This window comes from Castanea sativa, chromosome 9 (genome assembly GCF_040712315.1).
Source record: "Castanea sativa cultivar Marrone di Chiusa Pesio chromosome 9, ASM4071231v1".
Taxonomy (NCBI): Eukaryota; Viridiplantae; Streptophyta; class Magnoliopsida; order Fagales; family Fagaceae; genus Castanea; species Castanea sativa.
The window spans coordinates 37,003,102-37,018,075 of record NC_134021.1 but is presented as its reverse complement, the minus strand read 5'-3'; positions in this window follow the sequence as shown (position 1 = coordinate 37,018,075).

Here is a 14,974-nt window from a genome sequence, read left to right as displayed (position 1 = left end):
CTACACCAAAAAACAAGGGCCCCAATACCTGTCGATAAAGAGCATTGGTGTTTTTCTCCTACTAAGGTCATTTTCATGGCCAAAACCGTAGATAGGTTTGTTTTATATAGAGCATTTCGGTTTGTGTATCATAGTTTTTTTTAAAATTATTATCTTCTTTTCATGTCAAATTGACAAATGTTACTACCATATATTTTTAATTATTATTTTCTTTTCACTGTTTTATGAGGTTCCTTAATTTATGGCTTTTATAAGTACTATTTTTTTTTTTTAAGGAGTAAGTAAAAAGCAAGGGTCAATAATCTTCTACTAATCCAAAAGTTTGAGCTAAATAAGCATTACAATCAGCATAAATATTCGTCAGAATGTCATTCCCACAGATCCTCTGTTCTTTGTCTCAAAAGTTTGGAACATCTCGTTTTTAATATCAGATATATCACTTTGTAAGGAAGTCCTTGTCCTATTGAATTGTTCATAACTTCAAATCCCCCTATAATCCTTCAAAAAATGAACACAGATATCTGTGAAAAATGATTAGTTGATGGTCGGAGAAAGGTAGGTGATGCCTTTACATGGATTCCAAATAAAATGAAGCATTGAAAACATCCTTAAATGCACTTGAGGTTGGGTTGGTCCTCCGAGTTTTTCTTTGGGAGGGTGAGTTATAATAGTGACACACTACACACACATATAGAACTGTTGAAGAGAACTTATCATCTTATAAATTCTAATGGTTATATAAATGTTGTACAGTTTGATATTAGATATGTATTAAAAAAAAACACTTGGTATATTTCAAAATTTATAGAATAAAACTCAATGACAATATTTCATTAAATAAAATTCGTCTATTATCATATTCATAATGAATTCTTAAAATTGTCATTTGCAATATAATTTACTAAGTTGTCTAACAAAGTGAATAAAAAAATTCCATTGAAACTAATGAAGTTTTCAAAATTATGAATGATAAAAAACTTTTAAGAGCATTGTTGAGAAACAAATGAAAAAAAAAATTACATTATTTCTATAATTACTAGGCCTGTTAGTTGATTTATTATTATTATTATTATAATTTAGAGCATTGTTGGAGAACTTAATTTATTATATGTCAAAATTCAATAAAAAAATAAAATAAAAGGAAATATTTGTTTTCTTTCTGTTTTATCAATGTCATTTAAGGTTCAAAGCCTATAAAGAAAAAGGTGGTAAGAAAAAAATAAGGGGGAAATCATGATTGTTAGAGTTTTAGTGGAAGGGGGAAAAATGAACATATTATTGTTAACTTTCTAAGGTAATAATAAAGAAAAATGGTAGATTAAACCAACCTCCCTTAAGGATTCACGAATGACACTTCAAAAAATGAGACTCCGACCCTTGAGGTTTTATAAATGTAACATATAAGTCTATTAGCTCTCACATCATTACTTTTCTAATAGAATATTCCATTAGATGAGTGTCAATGTGAGTAGGGATTGACTTATTTGTTGCATTTATAAAAACCTTGAGGGATGAAAGTGTCATTTCATGAAATGTTTAGAGAAAGTACCATTATGTGAAACCTTAAGTGAGGTCGATGTAATTTGGCTTAAAAACCCAAATGAAGCCTCAAATTATTTATGTAATAATTAATTAATTTGCATAAGTTTGTGTAATAAGTAATAAATTTTGGAATAATTATCTGATAAAATAATTTTATGTAAGTTGGTTTAGTCTAATCAAAGTTTTTGTTTGATAGGTAGTCTAATCAAAGTTGTTAAGTCTGTTTTGGTGCCTGTTTCGGTTTATATATTGAAAAAAAAATATTACGGAAATGATATTCCATTTGAGGGTATATATTTATTTATCAAGTCAATACTATATCTTAAATCAATTAATAAATATACTATTACATATATTTCACAAAAATAGAATGATGACAATGTTAGAGTTTGTTCTCACCGTGAGAGAGGGGAGTAGATAGTGGTGTGATAGAGAGAGATAACAAAGAAAATAAAGAGAGAGAATGATTAGAGTGAGAATGAGAGGAGAGAGTAAACAAAATACAAAAAGAGTGAGATGAGATTAATTAGTGATGTGTGTGTGAGAGAGAGAGAGAGAGAGAGAGAGAGAGAGAGTAGGTAAAAAGTAGAGAAAAGTCAGCTAGAGAGGTAGAGAAATCGAGAAAAATCAGGAAAAAAAAAGAAAAGAAAAGAAAAGAAAAGAAAATCAAGGCAGATTGCATTCTACTTGAAATTTAAATTTCGGCCCACATTAGCCAAAACGATTCAAAATTACCAAGGTGGAATGAGGAGTTTCTTTTTCTGGTTCGCTTATCAGTTAGTAAATAAGCAAGATATAATAAATTTATTGTTGATTTGCGGGTTTTCTTATATCAAAATATCAATTTCTTTCATATTGTTGATTAATTGATTCACATTAATTTTTTTTTTTAAAATTTCATATTGTTCTCAATAGCCATTTTTTCTAAAAACTAAGGATGAGTGAGTGCATTGAAAGATCCTAAAAACCAACTGTAGGGGTATTGGGCCCAGTAATTTATGAAGGACGGCCCAACGAAGTTTTTTGGGTTAGAAACCCAAATCCGAAAACATCAAAATGATCGTGGAGTATTTAAATGTCCCAAAAAACGTCCGAGGAGTATATTTGTCCTCGAAATGTTAAGCCGAGGACATAGGAGGAGAAATTTAGTGTCCCCGAGTTAGGTTATAAAGAGTCCTACAACTATGGGGATACACAGTATACGTGGAGGACAATAAGAAAGAGCGGTGGAATGTCTAAAGTAAAGCTGCTACCACCGTCCATACATTAAAAGCTTTGTAATTGATACGCTGACTGTATAGATGGAAGGATGGGACCTGAGCATAGAGCTTGGAATTTGGTCCCTAATCCCAGCGGGCTTTAGGGAAGAATGGATGGGACAAGTATCCAAAAATGAGGATCGCAACCAGAAAGTGGAAGATGATGAAGAGAAGGAAAAGAATATAAATAGAGGGGAAGGCATACGAAGAAGGGGGAGGCTTTTTAAGAAAGAAAAAGTGTATGATAATCAATATTTGTATCCAAACTTGAGAAATACTATTATAAACTATCCTCGAAAACGGTCCGAGGAGGAATTCTCAGTCTTACTCTTTACAAACGATTCTTTGTTTTGTTCCATTGGGCCCAAAGCCCGTTCTTTTTGTAATTGTCTAAGCCATCCTTGAAGTCTAGATTACAAACCCATCCTCTACAAATTCATTGTGAAGAAAGACCTTTCAAGCCCATTTCCTCCCAGTCGTGGTTTGGGAATGTGAATATTGTCCTTACACCAACCATGCTGACTGATGAACACCCCTGGATGGAATGCTATTAAGACGTGTATGATCACTGAATAATCATTAATTGGTAATGGGTTCTACTACTTGTGGAAAAAGAAAAATAAGAGAAAGGGGTGGTTATTGGTTAATGCCAAGTTATGATTGGGCCCTTAGACCATTTGGTGATCGATGGTTACTTCATCATTCTCATTTTAAATGCTAGGTGACATTAAGTCATGGCATAACCATGAAATTTTTGTAAGGGACCAAACTAAATATACTAAATTATTAATAATTTTTTTTTAAAGTGAGTTTCAACCTATCGACCACTTTTAATGATTGTTTTTTATTATTAGACTAAGATATTAATTGGTTATTAAAATTCTTCGATTCACAAAATAACACACATTTATACATATATTTATGTTTGAATAATTTATACTCAAAACATGTATTTAACATGATTTATTATATAAATATTATTTTCTTGTATAAAAAAATTTATATTATTGAAAAATATCTTTATATCAAGTAATGTATAATTATCTTTAAATTTTATTAATCATAAGTAATATTCTTAAAACATTTTAAATCAAGATTTTTTATTTGATAAATTAAATATCACACATTAGAGCATAACAATAGTTTTAGAAAACATTTGTGTGCAACTCAATTAATTTTAAATAAGTTAGCTAAAAGTCATATAGCTCAATTGGTTGACATTTTCTAACTTTTTTAATGGAAATATTTAAAGGTTTAAATCTCTCATCTTCAAACTATTAAACTAAAAAAAAAAGAAAAGTAAACGAGTTATATATTGCAAAAAGTGAATATTGGAAGGAAAAAATATTGACACATTAGTCCTTTAAATTAGTGTATGTATAATTTTATTTCTAAAAGTGAAGGGGCTATTATATATATTGAACTAATTTAATTTTTTAAAAATAAAATAATGGGAGAGGGGGTTATTTTGGAAGATTGAAGTTTGTGTTCAATGGTCAGTGCCACTGAACATATTGCAATGTGGACATGTGTTCAATTGGACACGTGTCCGTATCCTAACGGGTCTAGTGGCCAAATACAAGCCAGACCCATTTTGAAAAACCCAGGGGGCATGACCCCCTTCCTCCGCCACAGGCATTAAAAGAGTTTTCAAATATCTGAGTTTTTGTAAGCTTTTGTTGGGTGGTGCTGTGTGCTTTGGAATAGCTTTTACACTGTATTGCAGTTTGGTAGTTTCTGGATCTTATTAATGGTGGACATGGTCCTCAGGACTGCTCAAGTGCTTAAGATTAATTTATATGAGCTCCTGTCCTGTCCTATCTTCAGTCTTTGGTTCCCAAAAGAACAACAAATAAAATGAACTCATAAATGAATTGAATTTTGATGCCAAAACTTGCCAACTTGGCACATGATTTTTCATTAAAACCACTGCAGAAGTCAAGTCAGACGGACAAATTATTAAGTGTACTAAACCGGTACTGATTATTGACACTCCTTGTTTTTGCATTCAGTGAAGGCATGAACCCGCAGATGCTGAAATCATTCAGCAATCAACTCTTCATAGTACCAATTCCAAATTGTAAGTGATTAGCTATCAAGTCTTCATAGTAGCTCCTCGCTGCAGTAGGTTTGGTTATAACTGTTGATTCTAATAATGTTCTATAAGCAGATGGGTCTAGCTCTTATTGTTTTAATCAATTTTTTTTTTTATATAGAAGATAACTATCTTTTTATTTTTTATAGAAAATTTATTTTAAAAAATATTTTTTTTAAAGTATGTTTTAAATAAACTGACTCATTTTTTTTTGGTCATATTTTTTGTTTGTTTGATTTTGACCTTGATACTGAGCTAGAAAACCATTTAAAAAAAAAATCATTTGGCTTGCATGAAAAATTATTAATAATTTTTGTACTTTCAAATAATTATATAAATAAAAACTTTCATATAGTTTGGTCAATCCTAAAGAAATTCACTATAAAAGAAGGATTTTACATACTAAGTCTCAAAACTTTTGTAGTAGTTAGATTATACTTGACCTAGTAGAAAACTTCATGAATGACATGTCCGCTTCAAGTCGAAATTCCAGAATCTCAATGCATGCATCGATACAAATCATACAACTTAAGGCAAAGAACTCTATGGTTTCAACAAACACGGATATTTTTAAGTTCTTGGTTAAAGGTATAACATGGGGGAGCAAGACCAAGAACTAGAAGTCTAGAACTAGAACAAGAAGGAGATTTTTGGGTTTTGAAAACAAGGGTAGGCTCTTAAGATGCGTCAACCTTCTTGGCTTAAAAAATTAATCATGATTCACTTGTATTCTATAGGTAGGTTAAAACAAAAGAACACAACCTTCTCCTATTGGAATTAGAAAAATCAAAGTCTAATATTCTCAATCGAGCAAGAAATACGTGAACTTTCGAGGTTCAATTATTGTTTTGCTCGACCGAGATCAATTTCACTTGGTGGAACTTTCCAAGTTGTAGTTATTCAAGTAGCTTAAAAAACCATCATTTTTCTTCACCTGTTCACAAGTGTTACAAATCCTTTTGAACTGAACAATGTTTAGTTTCATCAACAAAAACTGTATCACTTGCAAAAAGTATACACCACTAGACTTTATCTAGAATTGATCATGTGAATTTATTCATTACTAGTGCAAAAAGATATAAACTTAATGTTGATATATCCTTAATGCAAACCTATTTTGATAAGAACCTCACTTGTTATTTGAGATGTTTCTACTTGTTCTCACACTAGTAACGGTTGCATCATACATATTCTTAATCTATCCAATATATTTTGTAAGAAGTTATTTCCTTTTAAAGTTCACCACATAACCTTTCTAGGTACCTTATAATTTCTCTCAGAAAAAAAAAAACCTTATATAATATGTAACAACTACTAAAATACGCAATTATTGTAATAAAAATTTTCACTTCTCTTCTTAATATATATATATATATATATATATATATATAGAGAGAGAGAGAGAGAGAGAGAGAGAGAGAGAGAGAGAGAGAGAGAGAGAGAGAGAGAGAGAGAGAGAGAGAGAGAGGTTTGCCTGTTGCAACTTGCAATGATAATTTTGATTAATTCATTTTGGAAATATTTTCTTCGTCCTTTTGGGTCATGAAGCTAGCTAAATTCCCGGAAAGCATTTTATAATCCTAAAATATTCTATAATTTGAAAACAAGAAGGAAGCTTATATATATAATACTTTTTGCAATTGTTGAGGTATCAAGTTGTTAAGGATAAATTTTTCTCCAAAAAAAAAAAAGTTGTTAAAGAATAAATAATGAAATAGTGTTAATAATCTCATAATAATGTGATAATCGATAAAAACTTGCCAACAAAATAAGTAAAAAAAAAAAAAGGTAGAAAATGTTGTGTCTATAATTATTATTCTTATAAAAGTGAAGCTGATTTTTTTCCTCCACGCACCTCGCACACCTACCATGCATATAAAGTCAGTTCTTCCTTGCACCCATTGTCTTTTTCCCTGGGCACCTTGTTATTTGTATAAATGGTCCTAAGATACAAAAAGAAATGTGAAAAATTACACAATGTAAAATAAAAACAAAATCCCTCCATATCTAATGCCGTATACATGAAGAAAGGATAATCTAATATATGATTTTATGCCGTATGAATATGGACCCTCTTTTTTCCAGTGATCTAGTCACATGTTTTGAATGGTCAATTTCTTACACCTTTTAACTTCTCATCAGTCATAACAATATGATTTTTGTTCTTTCTACGTTTCCTTTTAATTGTAGGCGCTGCAGCTACCATAGCAACCAGTTGATGAAGGCTATCACAAAGCCATGTCTGTGGAGATTAAAAGCAGGTAAGGTGAGATGGGTCCATTCCTTATTGAATTTCATCAAAACGTTTGAAATGGGTGTTCTTATGAATTATGTATACTCTACTCTATGCCAACTGCGACATTTTTGTCATGCATATAGGAAAGCGACCTTTTGCTTTGTAGTTTGTGACTTTGTGGCGTGTGATAAATTGTGATTCAACTTTTTGGTGGGTAAAATAATTGGAGACATAATATTTAACTTACATAAAGAGAGGTAATAACCTCTTCCATCTTTAGATAAACTATATTAATTCCTTGGTACATGCATATATGTTTAACATTTGATTTCATACCTTTTCTTTTCCAATTATTTGCATGCAAGTCATAGTGACTAATTTAGGAGTTTTAATTAATAAATTTGATTAAAAGATATTAGGACTAATTTGGAGAATTTTAAAACAAGATAGAATTCCTTATTTTATGATGGATAGAGAAGGAGTGGATGAAGGTCTTATAGAATTTGTGATCTCCGATTTTGCCTTATCAAAAAAATAAATGGATTCTATTCATTTGTCTCATATGAGAAAAAAAAATAGTTTAGAAAAAAAATTAGAGGAGGGAAAAAAATAGTTGAAAGTTTCTAACTTTCTATTCCCCAAATAAAATGTACTTTCCAAGCTTTTTACAATCAGGGAAATGAAACAAACACAGACAAAAGTTCTAAAATGATAGAAAAATCTTCAAAAGCTCCTGGCTACTTTTCCTTAATTTACAGAACTCAACAAACAAAATTTCATGTGTACTTTTAACCACCCTGTCATTGCAGTGTCGATTTTGAAGTCTTTCTTTGAAGCAAAACTCTTTTATATATTATATATGACAAAAATACTATCTACAGTAAGAGCTTGTAGTAAAACTAAGAAACGAACTGCTTTCACTTTGTTACGCAAAACATCATCTACTATTAAAAGGAGAAAACAAAAAGCCCATAGTTCATAACAAAACATGTTACAAAAGGGTTCACTTCCACAAATGATTGTGTAAAATATGAAGATTATTACTTTGAAGAGGGCTTGTTATATAATAGTGGACATATGGCTGGCAAAGAATCAAAATCAAACTTACAGTGGGGTCGCCTCGTAATCATTCAAGACAGAGAAATTAATATGACTGGGTCACTGTAGACCGTTCAAATGTTACTCAGCTTCAGCTCACTTAATGATTATTTTTCAAATATAAAACTGTAAATAAATATGCAAATTTATGGCACAAATCATCTTATATTATTGAAGAAAGAGAGAGTGAGATGCATATACGCTAATAGGTCCTAGATATATACTTGGTAAACTTGGGGCCATTTGAAAGGATTCTACCTAGTACATGAGAAATAGGAGAATTACACATACCAAAGAACTTTCGAGGAAATATATATATATATATATTATGTGTGTGTGTGGGGCCATCTATAGTAGTGCATGGAGCAAATCTCTATAATTTTTTTTTGACTAAATTCTCTAATGTGTATTTAAAAATTAAAAAGACTTTTTCAAAGAAACAAATTTAAAAAACCGACTTTCTCTTGCAAACATTATGTATCTTTTATACAAAGAATATTATGTGGCGTTTGGTAATGTTATTTTAGTATTGTTGTTTGTATTTTTTAAAAATAAGTGTGAGTGAAAAATTGTGTAAAAATATTTATGATATTGTTTAAAAACATGTAATATATATATATATATATATATATATATATATATATATATGTGTGTGTGTGTGTGTGTGTGAACCCACAGACATATATCATAAATCATAACGCACATGCGCAGCTACAAACAAATTTCTCTCTATGCATTACTTAATCTGGAAGAGAATGAAAACCTATTTATCTCAGTAAGAACAATATTTATCTCAGTAAGAACAAAGAAAAAAGCTCATTGAAAAACATGATCTTTCCTATAAAAGAGCAATTGCTGAGAGTAACATTAAACCACCAACAAACTAAAGCAAAAGCCGGACAATATTCATTAACACCAACAACCCCATTAATGGCATTAATGTTCATGAAATATTTATAATGAAAAGTACTTCTTCCAATATATTATTATTAACAAATAAGTATATTTCCTCACCAAAATCTCAAAACTAAACTTTCATATACATCTGTAAGATTACTTGAAATATTGAAAGGCTTCAAGCATAAAAAATGCTTCCAAAAAAAATGAAAAATAAAGGAAAAGAAAAAGAGGACAAAAATGGAAAGTAGGCCAAGAAAGATTTCATAGGTTGAAATATAGAAAACATACTAGGTTTCTCTACAAACTTATCTATTATGCAGTGGATTTGGACCCGTGTAGACTTTTCTCTTTTCAGCACCAAAAATTCCTTCACTATCTTTGTCTGCATTTCCTTTAAATCCACCATGAGGTTTAACAGGATTGAGCTCAGAGCTAGACCCAACTTTGAATCTGGTAAATCTTCCAATCCCAGCAGCAAAACATGGAGTCTCAAACTGTAGTAGCATCAGCAGAAGCAAGGACAAGCATGCCAACTCTGTTCTCAGACCCATCCGCTTCTTTCTCAGAACCCAAATCATGGCATGGAGTACTCTCTACTCTCTTCCTTTTCACACTCTTATAAGACCAAAGATGGGGGGGGGGGGGGGGGTGGTGTTTTTTTATGGTGGGGTTGTGCTGAAATGACTGAGGAATATTTATTTTATGAAGAAGCTTTTTGGATTTTGTTTGTTTTAGAGCCTTGGTGTTTGAAGCATAGGCAATAGTCAATGAGAGGGTGAGACTTGAGAGAGTCAAAATGCATAGGGTTTGCTGCCTAGTTTCTATAAAAATATGGTGCAGAGTATGTTGTTGGGAAACTCTCTTTACTACTGATTTCAGAGCCTAAAAAATTTCTTTTGGGGAAAGCTCTATGGCCAGAATGAGACAGAAAGAGAGGCTGAGAGATAGAAAGGGAGGTGGGTTCTCAGTTTCCTAAACCGAAAGCCTCCCTAGCTAAGCTACTTCTCAACCTTTATCAATCTTGGGTCTTGTGAGATAAATCATTTTCTTGGGTTTTACTTCGTTTTGATATAAAGGATCTTTCCTATGTCTTCTGTGTTCTCTACTACTCACTCACCTATACCCAAAATGAAAATTACCTCTCCTAAAAAAAAAAATATATATATATATATATTAAAAATTAAAATTACTCAAGGTCTATGTTAGCATATTTTACCCTTCCCCAAAAAAGTTGTCCAGGGACATGGTGGGACATTTGAACGAAAAAAGTGATTTGTTTGCATCTGCATTCATTTGCAAATTAATGCTTTGTTTGGGTGGACTTTGAGCTGAGGATTTTACTAAAAAGGTCACCTATATTCTCTAAATCACGGAGACAGGATGGAAATTTTTAAATTATGTGAATAATTATGTATTTCAAAAAATTGCATAAATTTCCTGATTCTTTTATTTGATAGTTGGGAATGTATATCTAAACTTGAACTTCTGTGTTTGAACACCAAAAAGAACTAATTGAATTGCAGAACTTTTAGTTGAATTTGTTAATTCTAATATGGTAAAATTTTGCTAAAATGTAATGATTTTTTATTTATTTATTTTGTCTTACTTATAATTTTTAAATTATCCATGCACGTTCCCATTGGGTGAATCAATTTGTATTTTTTAAGCTAAAATCCTCAGTAATGAATAATATAATATAAATCATAGTTAGTAAAATATGTATATTACATTAAATGTTATATGAATGTTTATATATATATATATGACATATAGCATTTGAAACAAAAACATTTTAAGAAATCACGTTCTGTATAATTATATTTCTATAATTATACTATGAAAACCTTGGTTTACTATTCAAAATTCTTTACTAATTTTCTGTTTATAGCTAGATACCTTGTCTTGCTTCATAGGTCTAAGCAGTGGTGATGTCATCAAGAACCAAGCAGTTCAACTAGTACCTTATCATCTATTGTAACTATTGGATTAACAAAAGGGTAATTTAATTCAGATTATACCTTAGTTGCACACAATCAAAAGTGTATTTTGGCATTTAGGCCTAAAATCTACCATCAAACGGTAAATTTCAATTTACCACATTATCAAAACGTCGAACATTGCTTTTTTACTAAGGTCCAAGAACATCTAATGAAAAAAAAGAAGACATCAATACAGTCTATTTATGGGGTCCTTTTTAGTCATATAATTTAAAGAAGTAAACTGTTCTTACTTCATACCATCAGTGTTGATTTATCATGTCCATGTAGATACATAACAAGAAAAATTAATTAATTATTTATTTAGTAAAGACCATTTGTTCTTTCCTATCTGGTCCGTTTATTTTAACTTAGCATAAACAAATCCGTGTTCTTGTGGCCTTTTTGTGAAGGGAATATATACGAAAATCCCCAAATTGGTTAAATGCAAAATAGAGAAAAAAATATGCGCTAAAGAAGTAATAACATAAAATAATATTTACGTAATTTAGCAATTTACTTATGTCTATAAAGTTGCAGTAATTTTACTATTCACAAGGAAAAAAAATTCAAGATGCAACACTATAGTTTTCTCTCTCAAAACAATACACCAATCCCTAATTTGAAACAATAGTTTTTTATTTTTTATTTTTTATTTTAATCTTGCACACAAGATTCACAATAGGCTAAAAAATGCTTTTTTTTTTAATCCTCTGCTTCTTGGACTAAGCTTCAGGAAAAATCCAATAAAAAAGCCATAACATTTTTATATCGGGTTGGGTCATGTTAGGTTCTAAGAGATTTAGGTTTAAATGTATTGGAACACTAATTTGTAATGTTGGCAAACCATGATCAAAACGTTTTAGTTTTGTTTAGACTGCTCAAAGTATGTGTCTTTTATGTAAAGTTAGAATCAAGTTGTTGCAGAATTTACTGTGCAATTCTGCCTAGCTCGATCGATCGAGAATTAGACTCGACCGATCGAAAGTCGTGCAGATTATTTTTCTGCAGAATTTTCCAATTCAGTCCAAGCCCGTTTTAAGTGTAGGGTTTTATGTTTTGCCCTAGGTATAAAAGGGAAAACCCTAGCCACGTTTTTAGAGGTTGTTGATGCTGTGTGTGTGAATCTTCTATGAGATCTAGAGATGTTTGCCTTCACACATACTTAGGATTATTAAGGATCAAGATTATGTCAAGAACTTGATGATCATTCAGTTGCTGCATTAAGAGCTTAAAGATATACAAGCGGGAATGCTTGTGCTTGTTGGGAATCCAAGAAAGAAGTAGTCCGTAGACTCGGAGTTGTCACGTGATTGTAGTAGTAAGTTTTCTACTCGAGGTAGCAATATGATGTTAGTGGTCTAAGTCGCTATTGTGTAAACTTCAATTCTTTCATAGTGAATTCAGTTTTACCTTGAGGATAGCTAGGTTAAATTCTCCCCAAGTTTTTTACCGGTTTGGTTTTTCTGCGTTATCATATCATTGTGTTATTTATTTTTCTGTTGCTTTGCATGATATGATTGTTTTATGTTAATCTAGATTTGCATAATTTATCTAAGTTAATAACTTGGCTAAATAACTAGGTTAAACTAGTTGTTTTAAGGGGTCTAAAAACGTACAAGTGGTATCAGAGTGGGTAGCTCTTTTGTTGAAGATCTTTTGATCTTTGAGCTAATCCTTAACCCTTGTTGTCATGGAACACGGATACTCTCTTGTTATTCCTCCTCATTTTGATGGGAATAATTATACTTACTAGAAAGTCAAGATGAAAGTATTCTTGAAATTCATTGATGAAAGAGTCTGGAACTCCGTTGAATACGGATGGGAGAAGCCCACTACTCCTGTGAGTGAGTGGCAAACTTCTCAGAAAGAAGTAGCTAATGCTATCTTTAATGCTATTTCTATGGAGGAATTTAAGAGGATCTCTAATGTTGAGGTTGCTCATACTGCTTGGAATATCTTCCAAACTGTGCATGAAGGCACAAAGGCAGTTAAAATTAATAAGTTGCAGCAATTAACTACTAGATTTGAAAGCATTAGGATGACTAATGATGAATCTTTTGATGAATTCTATGCTAAACTTAATGATATTGTTAATTTTGCATATAATCTGGGTGAAATCTATGATCAACTTAAAATTGTTAGGAAGATTCTTAGATCTTTGACTGATGACTTTAGACCCAAAGTGACTGCCATCACTGAGAGCAAGGATGTGGACTCCATCCCTATTGATGAACTTGTAGGATCTCTTCAGTCCTATGAGTTGGACCTACCTAAGACTAGCAAATTCAAATCAATGACTCTTAAGTCTATTGATGATGTTGATGTGAGTGGATATGATGATGAACTCTCTGCTACAGAGATTGCATATCTTAAGAATAACAATAGAAGGGCAAGAGGTGAAAACACTGCTGAACTTAGAAATTTTAGGAGGAATGATCCCACTAAGGTTAATAACACTGAAAACCTAAAGAAAAAGTAGGTCAACCTTCTAATAATTCTATGGGACAACAATGTTTTGGGTGTCAAGGGTATGGTCATATGAAATCTAAATGTCCTACACACTTGAGGTCTAAAGGTAAGGCTATGGTTGTAACCCTTAGTGATGATGAAGTTTCTGATGATGAGTCTGGGTGTGACGACGATGGAAACTTCATTGCTTTCACTGCTAATACTGTAGTTGATGAAAGTGTTGCTGTTGAGGAGAACCCTTCTGATGGGGAACTCTTCGAGGATGCAGATCTTCAAGAAGCCTACAATAAATTTTGCAAAGTTGCTGCAAAGGATGCTATGAATGTTGATCTAGGCTTAAAGAAAATTGCATCTCTTGAGCTTGAAAAGCAAAATTTGCTTGTGAAATTGTTTGATGCTAATGAACTATTGAAGAATGTGAAGACTGAGAACATGCTTTTACTTGATAAAGTTAAGAATTTGGAACATGATTTATCTGTTGCTAGAGAACAAACTAATAGGTCTACTAGTTCCAAACTTGATCAAATATTGAGTGTTCAAAAGTCTCCTTTAGACAAAACTGGGTTAGGTTTTGTAGAAAGCATCTCTGTTTTCGAAACATACTTCGCAAACTTTGTTCCTTCTTTTGAGCCTCCTATATGTGAGGTTGTCAAACCTGTAGAAGTCATACCTCTTAAAAAGATTAGGGTTGATTTTTATGAGTCTAAACCTAATACTTCTAATCCTTCTAAGGGCAAGTTGCATGATAGACCTGCATGAGCTTGTCATTTTTGTGGAAAGTTTGGGCACATTCGTCCAAACTGGTTCAAGTTGCAAGCTGCTAAGCGAGCAAATAAACCAAAAGTACCCGTGCTTCAAGCACAATATCCTATGGTACTTATTGGTGAGTTGGTAAAGTCTTTAAACCTCTATTCCAATTTAGGAGTTGGAAATCATTTTAATGTGAACAGGAACTCCAATACTCAAGGTGCATCTAAAAAGCTTTGGATGCAAAAGGCTCAATCTAAGTGAGTCTTTCTGACATGGTCCTTGTGCTTCATTGTTATACTCTTTGTGACCATTATTATTGGTATTTTTGTTTTTGTTTTCTTTGCTTTCTAGGGTTTGCATTGCATAACATTCATATATTTCATTCTAGGTTGTTTTTGTTTTTTTCATTTAAAAAAACAAAAAAAAAGGGAAAGGAAAAGGGAAACAAAATGTGTTTTGTATTGTTCTTTTGGATTTGAAATCAAGGTTGGTCATATTATCTTTACATAACATGTTTATGTACCTTGTTTAGCTTGGATGAGCTTATTTTCTTGCACTTTACTAGTTTGAGTTTTGTAGTGCATGTTGTGTGGATAGATGTTTATAGTTATTGATCACATGATCTTGATCTTGATATCATATGTTT